Consider the following 9,144-nt stretch of genomic DNA (forward strand, 5'->3'; position numbering starts at 1 on the left):
CTTCTTCAAAGTGCTTGAGATTATAAGTATTTGATTTCATATTTTGTTTTATTTTGGAATATTTGCTTATACAGTCATAGACTACATAACAAAATTTTGGTCAACAACGGACCACTATATAATGATGCCCCCATAATATTATAATGGAGTTGAAAAGTTTTTACTGGGCAAGTTACCATTGAGTTACTATTTCTGTACACTAATCAGTATAGTAACATGCTATACAGGTTCGTAGCCTAGGAGCAATATGTTGTACCATATCACCTAGGTGGATAGTAGGCTATACCATCTATGTCTGTTTAACTATACTCTATGATGTTTACACATCAACAGAATTGCCTAACAATGCATTTCTCAGTATGTATCCCCATCAATAACTGATGCATGCCTGTACTTACGAAGTTGAGCATCCCAAATCTGAAAATCTGAAATCCAAAATGCTTCAATGAGCATTTCCTTTAAGTGTCATGTCAGCACTCAAAAAGTTTCAAACTTTGGAGCAGTTTAGATTTGAGAGATTTGCATTTGATATAGTCAACTACGTAATAGTAATATCTCTTGTAGTGGAGATGTCTTGCTGTGGAAGATATCTTCAGCAGGAGGACCATTAATTGCTCCAGCTCTTGGAACAACTGCCCTGTAGGTTTCAGTTATCCCCAGTATTCATCACTTTCCCACCTGTGAGCCCATTTTGCATTGCTATAAAGAAATACTTGAAACTGGTAATTTATAAAGAAAACAGGTTTATTTTGGCTCACAGTTCTGCAGACTGTATAAGAAGTATGGCATCAGCATCTGCTTCTGGCAAGAAAGCTTTTAATTATGAAGGAAGGGAAGGGGAGACAGAATGTCACATAAGAGAGGGAAGGAGATACAGACTCTTATAAAAAATCAGATTTTTCAAGGTGATTTTCTTCAATCTCAGAAGTAAAATTTCTGTGTTTAAAAAGAATGGGTACTTTTAAGCTTTTGATACATATTTTTAAATTATCTCTCAGGAAGAGTTGCTAATTTACATTCCCATTGGTAATGTAAATACCTATTTTTTCATGCACTTATCTATACAGAATATTAATGTTTAAAAAGAGGAAAAATAAGAGAAGAAAATAGTAGTTTAATTTTTGTTCATATTTCTTTTTTTACCTATATGAAAAAAGGTTTTATATAGGTTGTGTGTGTAAATTGTCTGTTTAAGCAAGTGAAGCTATTTAGTCACAGAAATATTTTATGGAATGGGTCTGTGTAGCATTTAGAGGAGGCTAGAAAAGGGTGACAAATGGATCTGCATAAGCAAAGGAGAGAAACCTGGTATAATTTTAAGAAGTATTTATCATAAGTTTAAACAGTTGTAAAAAATGTTATTTCAGCAATAGTATAAACGTCTACATTTTAAAATAAAACAGTGATTTTTCTCTTTTAAATGTTTCCAGTGGAATCTAAATACTATATTGATTTGATTCCTTTATTGTTTATTTTAAAATGCATAAGTTACTTCAAAATGTATTAATGATGCTAAAGTGTACGTCATTATCTTTTCTCTTTCAGCTCATTTTTCCATTCTCCTTTTCCTAGAGCATTTTATCTTAATATAATTTAATTATTAAAACTAAATTGACAATCAAATTATATTACTTTGGTAAAGTGTGTGTGTGTGTGTGTGTGTGTGTGTGTGTGTAGATAGATAGATAGAGAGAGAGATTTTTAAAATCCCCTATGTCTATAAAGCTCTAAGTGTTGATTTTTTTCTCCTGGAATGAATTATAAATTATTGGTACATAGTTTATCAAATCATAAGCATATTGATATTTTGGCAAATTAAAATATAAAGTGTTACTGGAAATGTATTGCAATAAGATGATAGAGGCTGTTTTTAAATATTTTAATATTCTAGGTGAATTCAATTTCTTAGATTTTACCATCAATTTTCAAAAATTGTATTTAATTTTTAAAATATGTAAACATAGGAAAAACTTGCTGTCATACACAATTAAATTGGTATAAAAGGAATTTTGTCATAACAATGTCTCTTAATCCTTTGAAAACATTTTGAGTTACCTGCCAAAAATCACATATTGATTTACCATCAAAATTATTTTTAATGATCTCTCAGCTAGCAGTTCAATTAGGCCCTGCTTCAAGTTTGTTAAAGCAAAAAAGTAGACACTATTCAAGTTGTACAAGGATGTTACTCAGCCATTAGTCATTCAGTTTGTCACCTTCATTAGGATAATTTCAAATTGCCTCTTTGTTTGGCACATTACAGGTTTTTCCATCCTGTGGCAATGCACTGTAATAAAATTGCTGATGGCTGAGAGTTGTGCTTTTCTTTGGTAAAGTTGGAGAAGGAGATTTTGAATGGGGTTTGAACAAAGAGAATCTGTCAATTGCAGGTTAGCAAGGGTAGTGTCAGGTAGACAACTATTAGGCAATAATTCATATGAAAGTTTAAGGTCTAAAATTATCATAAAATTTTTCATTCTTCCACATATTATTTGAAAAGCTTTGTATATACCTCCGGGAGTATATGGACCATGATTTATGATCTTTGATTTGAAACATAATGTACCTTTGCTTCATCTCCTTTAGTTTTCTTTCCTCTAATAAAATTGTAAAGTCTTCTATGGCAGAGACACTTGTTTATGCTCTCTTTTCACCTGGCATGATCTTGGCACATAATGGGACACAGTAAGTACAAATGGTCCTCACGTTAACAATGGTTTGACTAGCATTTTTTTTTTTTTTTTTAGTTTTATACTGGTTGCAAAAGTGATATGCATCCAGTAGAAACTGTATTTTGAGTACCCATACATTCATTATGTTTTTTGCTTTCAGTTTAATACCCAACAAATTACATGAGGTGTTCAACACATTATTATAAAATAGGCTTTGTATTAGATGATTCTGCCCAACTGTAGGCCAATAGAAGTGTTCTGAGCATGTTTAAGTCAGGCTAGGCTAAGCTGTAATGCTCCATAAAATAGGTGTATTAAATGCATTTTTGACTTAGGATATTTTTAAATTATGATGGGTTTATTGTGACGTAACCCCATTGTGAAGTTGAGGAGTGACAGTATTGCATTAATCTGAATAGATCTTTGAGTATCTGTTTTCCTGTAAAGTAAGAAATGAACTAAATACAAGAATAGTGGAGGAAAAAGTCGATATAGTTCTAGGGGACAATAGATTTGCAGATCAGGAGCCCAATAAATACAGAAAAAAAAATAGGATGCAATCAATCAAGGGCATTTTTTGGATTTGAGCCATCATGAAACATTTATTTTTTGTTGTAGTAAAATCAGTTGGAACTATAAATAACTTAGGTTTTTTACAGTGAGTGGACATGGTGGTTTTGAGTCAATTGTCTGCCTATCTCAATACCACTCATACTACAGGGCATGTTACGTACATATCTCCTGATGACCTCAGCCTTCTGTCATCTCTCTTTCTCAACTATTTATAACTTGTATCATATAATTTGTTTTGTAGTTATCTACTGAAATACATTGTTTGATATTTTGTCCTAAGTTTGTTTCATTTCCCCAACTAGATTGAGGGCAGAGAATAAGTTTTATTAAATATGGTAAATATCATTAATATTTGTAGTCTGATTAAAAGTCCTTCAAAAGTTTAGTATAGTGGCTTTGGTTTAAAAAAATGAAGTGCTTAGAAATAGAAGTCATAAACTACAACTAACTTGATTGAGAGTTAGACTCATTAACACCTCCCTCTGCTTTTTGTTTTTTAAGCAGCTTTAGAAATTATTTATTATCAATTAAAAGAAGAATATTCTGTTTTTGCAAAGAGGGATGACAATGGCCTTGATTACACAGTCATTAAGCAAGTATATAACTACCAAGTATAGACCCAAGTCTGTCACATATTTTGGTCATTGTAGCTAAAGGCCCATTAAGTTGTTCCTACTATGAAATTTTCAGCGTTATAGTCTTCCATCTGATGTAAGAGCTAATAACCTTGAAACCATTTTCTCTTATAGTTTCCCCTTAATATAATCACTTATGTTTATTAGTAGGGAAACATTTTCCCACATTGTATCTTATTCCTTCTGACTGAGACATCCTGTGGAGTTACAGCAAGTCAAGAAAATGATCAAACTTTAAGAATTTCCAAGAGTTTAAGCTTCTATTGTATTCCTATGATAAGCATTTTCTGTCTTCTACTAGATCAGTGTTTCTCAGTATACTGGGTTTGAATTCAAAAAGTTAATTTTCTTTAAATTTGTAAACTTTTATTTACTTAAGGCTAATCAAATATTTAAAAAATGCAAAATACAGTGGCGCTAAAGCAAATCAAAGAGGGAGATGATTTACTTATGATCCCATTCTTGAAAATCATTGCTGTACTTTGTAAACTAATTGAAATCATCTTTCTCCCATACGCCTAGGATTGTCAGGCACAACACAGGCATTGGGAAAATGGTTTTTGAATGCTCAAATTAAAAGTGCAGTGACTGTTTTTTACTACATTTCATAGTAGATTAGCCTATAAATTGGTAATACAGCATATTCAGCTATTGATAATGATACTTTAGAACTTTATTTGAAAGGATAAAATGCTCATGACATACTGAGTAACCAAAGGAGATTAAAAACATAGTATTAATGGTATAATTTTGTACATATATCTATATGTATTATATATAAATATATATATATGTATATGTGGGTTTGTATGCTTTAAAATATCAGGCCATATATTCAGTTATGTTAAACTAGTTATACATTCCTGTGATTAAATCTAGGTTAAACACCATAACTGAATTTTGATATTCCCTGGATCTCCTTATCTACAATTGTCTTGCTGTCACTTGAGGCAAGCTTGTTATTTGATAAATAAAATTTCATATTCTGAGAAGAAATGTATTCTTCAGAAAATTCCTGTGAGTCCTTGCTCATATGTTCTCTTGTTTACTCCTGCTAATAATTTCCTGCTTCCACTGAACTTTCAGTGTCACCTACCATGAAAGTCCTTTGTTCTCAGTGCTGGGCTAACCTAAATGTCAAACTCAAGTCTTTGTGCATAGACATACATACAGTTATCTGAATGAGTTGCAGACTTTTAAAAAAGTTTTGAGTACACTTCTACTCCGAGATGGCTGACTAGACACAGCAAGGAGGAACATCTCCAACTGAGGGACTGGGACATTGGGAAGACTGGTGTACTCCTAGCAGATCTTCAGAGGGAACATTTAGAGCAGATAGAGGGAAGACACAGAGGCTGGGCTGAAGGAGGAAGAACCTGCAACTTCTTGGCCCCTAACAATTCCTATGGAGGGGGGTAGGTTGAACAGCCAAGGAACAACCTGCTCTCACTGTGGGCCTCTGTAATCCCAGCAAGAGGAGACCCCTTTGACTACCACAGACATGTGAGTTGCCAGGGAGAGCTGCTTAGAGAAGTGGTAGGGGCAGAACTCCAGCCAGGGCAGAGCCCAGAGGATTTGATGTGGGAGCATCTATAGTGGAACATGGCCAGGGACTCCTGTTTCCTTAGGCTTGACCTGCTCCCGTAGAATATTTTAGCCCTAGAGGAACTGCCAGATCTGAATTATGCAGGATGGTCTTGCCCATTAGAAAAGGTAGGTCCATTTTGAGCACCCCTACATCTGCTGGCCTCTTTCAGAAGTCCCGCCTAGCTATGCCTACTTGCAGTACAGCCTCTAGGTACCTCCTGAGAGCCACATCGTGGCTCCTGCAGTGGTTTGCTGTGCCTGACTGGCAGAGTGCTCCACTGGAACAGCCCTTACAGACACAGATCAGCCTGCTTGTGCCCTCCCCACCAAGGAGCCTCCCCCGTGCTGCTTTGCTTGCAGGCACTCACCCATTAGCACACTCTACATCACTTTGCTGGCATGTGTGTATGCCAGCTGACCTGGCATTTCTTTCCTGCCAGTGCACATATGCTCATGCATCCTTCTATGCCACTGCTCCTGACATAAGTGCACCACCTCCCATCCCGCTGCCTGCACCATCATTGTTGTCAGAGTAGTGGTGGGCATAAAAATAACCAGCCCCACCCCTGGAATGTTACAGAGTCTCAAAGATAGAAATTAGAAGGCAGAAGTTGCCACATTAAGTTTTAGTTTAAGACAACATTTTAATGTAATATATGCAGATGATTAATTTCATGCAAATATTTCTGAATTTTCTTCTTAGAAAGGAGCTTTAATTTTATTTTCATGATACCTTGCTCTCATTTCTATGTTTCACTTAAAATGATTATTATTGTTATATATATAATGCAGCAAGGTAAAAGGGTGAAGGATAATAAAATGTACTTATGTGTTTAATATTTTCCTCAGAAACATATGCGTTGGGTATATTTTCTCTGTTTTCTAAATATACATTTTTCAGTAAACAAGAAGTAGTATGACGGTACACCATTTTCAGATCTGTCACTGATAAAAGTTATTTAATAAAATTACCACATTATAAAATTGGTCATATTTTCTGGCTTATTTTCTTCTTTTCAATATTTAATAATTAATTCAAGCCCCAGGTAATTTCCCTAAGCTGAATTTCAGTGTTAGCAGTGGAAATTATAACACACTTAAGAGCTTTCTAGTAGCCACTAAGGAATTCAGAATTATATGTTATTCGCAAGTCTCTGTAATCAAGCTGTAGAGTCCATTCTTAACATGACTAGTGTTGGGGATTCGCACTGCTGTTAGAACTCTATCATCATATAATCTCCATCCCCTATTTTAAAGGTAAAATTTATCCAGAAGAAAATGGATGGAATATGGTATGTGGATTCATTTGCTCCTAGCTATCTCTTAAGAGTAAAGCATCCTTGTATTGTTGGCTCACTGAAACTTCTTTCTTAGATTCCTTGAGTGATATGGTTTGGCTGTGTCCCCACCCACATCTCATCTTGAATTGTAGTTCCCACCATCCTAATGTGACATGGGAGGAACCCAGTGGGTGGTAGTTTAATAATGGTAGTGTTTACCCCCATGCTGCCGTTCGCATGATAGTGAGTCCGTTCTCACGAGATCTGAGGTTTTATAAGGGGCTTTTCCCTGTTGGCTCAGTGCTAGTCCTTGATGCCATCATGTGAAGAAGGACATGTTTGTTTGGCCTTCTACCATGATGATAAATTTCCTGAGGCTTCCCCAGCCATGCAGAACAGTGACTCAATTAAACCTCATTCCTTTATAAATGACCCAGTTTCTTGCAGTTTGTTATAGCAGTGTAAGAATAGACCATTACAGGAAATTGATACCACAGAGAGTGGGTGCTGCTGTAAAGATACCTGGAAATGTGGAAGTGTCTTTGGAACTGGGTGACAGGCAGAGGTTGGAACAGCTTGGAGGGCTCACGAGAAGATAGGGAAATGTGGGAAAATCTGGAAATTCCTGGAGAATTGTTTACTGTCTTTGACCAAAATGTGGATAGCGATATGGACAATAAATTCCGGGCTGAAGTAATCTCAGATGAAGGTGAGGAAATTGTTGGGAACTGGAGTAAAGGTCACTTTTGCTATACACAGAGACAGGCAGCATTTTGCCCCACTCTAGAAATCTGTGGAATATTGAACTTGAGAGAAATAATTTAGGGTATCTGGAGAAAAAAATTTCTTAGCCTCACAGTGTTCACAAAGTGACAGAACATAAAACGTTGGAAAATTTGCAGCCTGATGATGTAATAGAAAAGAAAAACTCATTTTCTGGGGAGAAATTGAAGCCCAATGTGGAAATTTCCACATTGGAAATGAGGAGCTGAATGTTAATCACCAAGACAATGGGTATGTCAGAGTACTTCATGGCAGCCCCTTCCACCAAAGGCCTGGAGGTCTAGGAGGGAAAATGGTTTTGAGGCCAGGGACAGGGTCCCATGCTGGACCCAGGGCCCCACTTCTCCATGCAGTTTTAAGACATGGTTCCTTGTGCCCCAATTGCTTCAGCTTCCAGCTATGGCTTAAAGGAACCAACATACAGCTTAGAGCATTGCTTCAGAGGGTGCAAGCCCCAAGCCTTGGCAGCTTCAATGTGATGTTGGTCCTGTGGTTGCACAGAAGACAAGAATTGAGGTTTGAGAACACCTGCCTAGATTTAAGAGGGTGTGTGGAAATGCCTGGATGTCGAGGCAGAGGTGAGCTGGAGAGGTGGAGCCCTCATAGAGAACCTCTGCTAGGTCAGTGCAAAAGGGAAATGTGGGGTCAACACCCCCCTACAGGAGTCCCCACTGGAGCAGTGCTTAGTGGAGCTGTGAGAAGAGGACCATGATCCTCCAGACCCCAGAATGGTAGATCCACTGATAGCTTGCGCCCTGCACCTGGAAAAGCCACAGATGCTCAATGCCAGCCTGTGAAGCAACTAATGGGAGGATTGTATCCTGCAAAGCCACAGGGGTGGCACTTAGTTAAAGACTGTGGGAGCACACCACTTGCATAAGCATGACCTGGATGTGAGACATGGAGTCGAAAGAGATTATTTGGGAGCTTTAAGATTTGATTATTGCCGTATTGGATTTCAGACTTGCATGGGGCCTATAATCTTTTTGTTTTGGCAATTTTTTCCCTTTGAAATGGGTGTATTTACCCAATGCCTGTACTTCCACTGTATCTAGAAAGTAACTAACTTGTTTTGATTTTACAGGCTCATAGGTGGAAAGGACTTGCCTTGTCTCAGACGAGACTTTGGACTTGGACTTTAGAGTGAATTCTGGGATGACTTAAAACTTTGGGGGACTATTGGAAGGGCATGACTGTGTTTTGAAATGTGAAGACATGAAATTTGGGAAGGGCCATGGGCAGAATGAAATAATTTGGCTGTGTCCTCATTTAAATCTTATCTTGAATTTTAGTTTCTATAATCCGCATAGGTCATGGGAGGGACCCAGTGAAAGGTAATTTATTCATGGACATGGTTAGCCCCAGACTGCTGTTCTCATGATAGTGAGTAGGTTCCCACAAGACCTGATAGTTTTATAAGAGGCTTTTTCCTCTTTACTCGACACTTCTCCTTCTTGCCATCATGTGGAAAAGAATATGTTTGCTTCCCCTTCTACCATGATTGTAAGTCTCCTGAAGTTTCCCAGTCAGGTGGAACAGTGAGTCAATTAAACCTCTTTCCTTTATAAATGACCCAACCTCAGGCAGTTTCTTTCTTTCTTTTTTTTTTTTTTT

This window comes from Cebus imitator, unplaced genomic scaffold (genome assembly GCF_001604975.1).
Source record: "Cebus imitator isolate Cc_AM_T3 unplaced genomic scaffold, Cebus_imitator-1.0 Scaffold232, whole genome shotgun sequence".
Taxonomy (NCBI): domain Eukaryota; kingdom Metazoa; phylum Chordata; class Mammalia; order Primates; family Cebidae; genus Cebus; species Cebus imitator.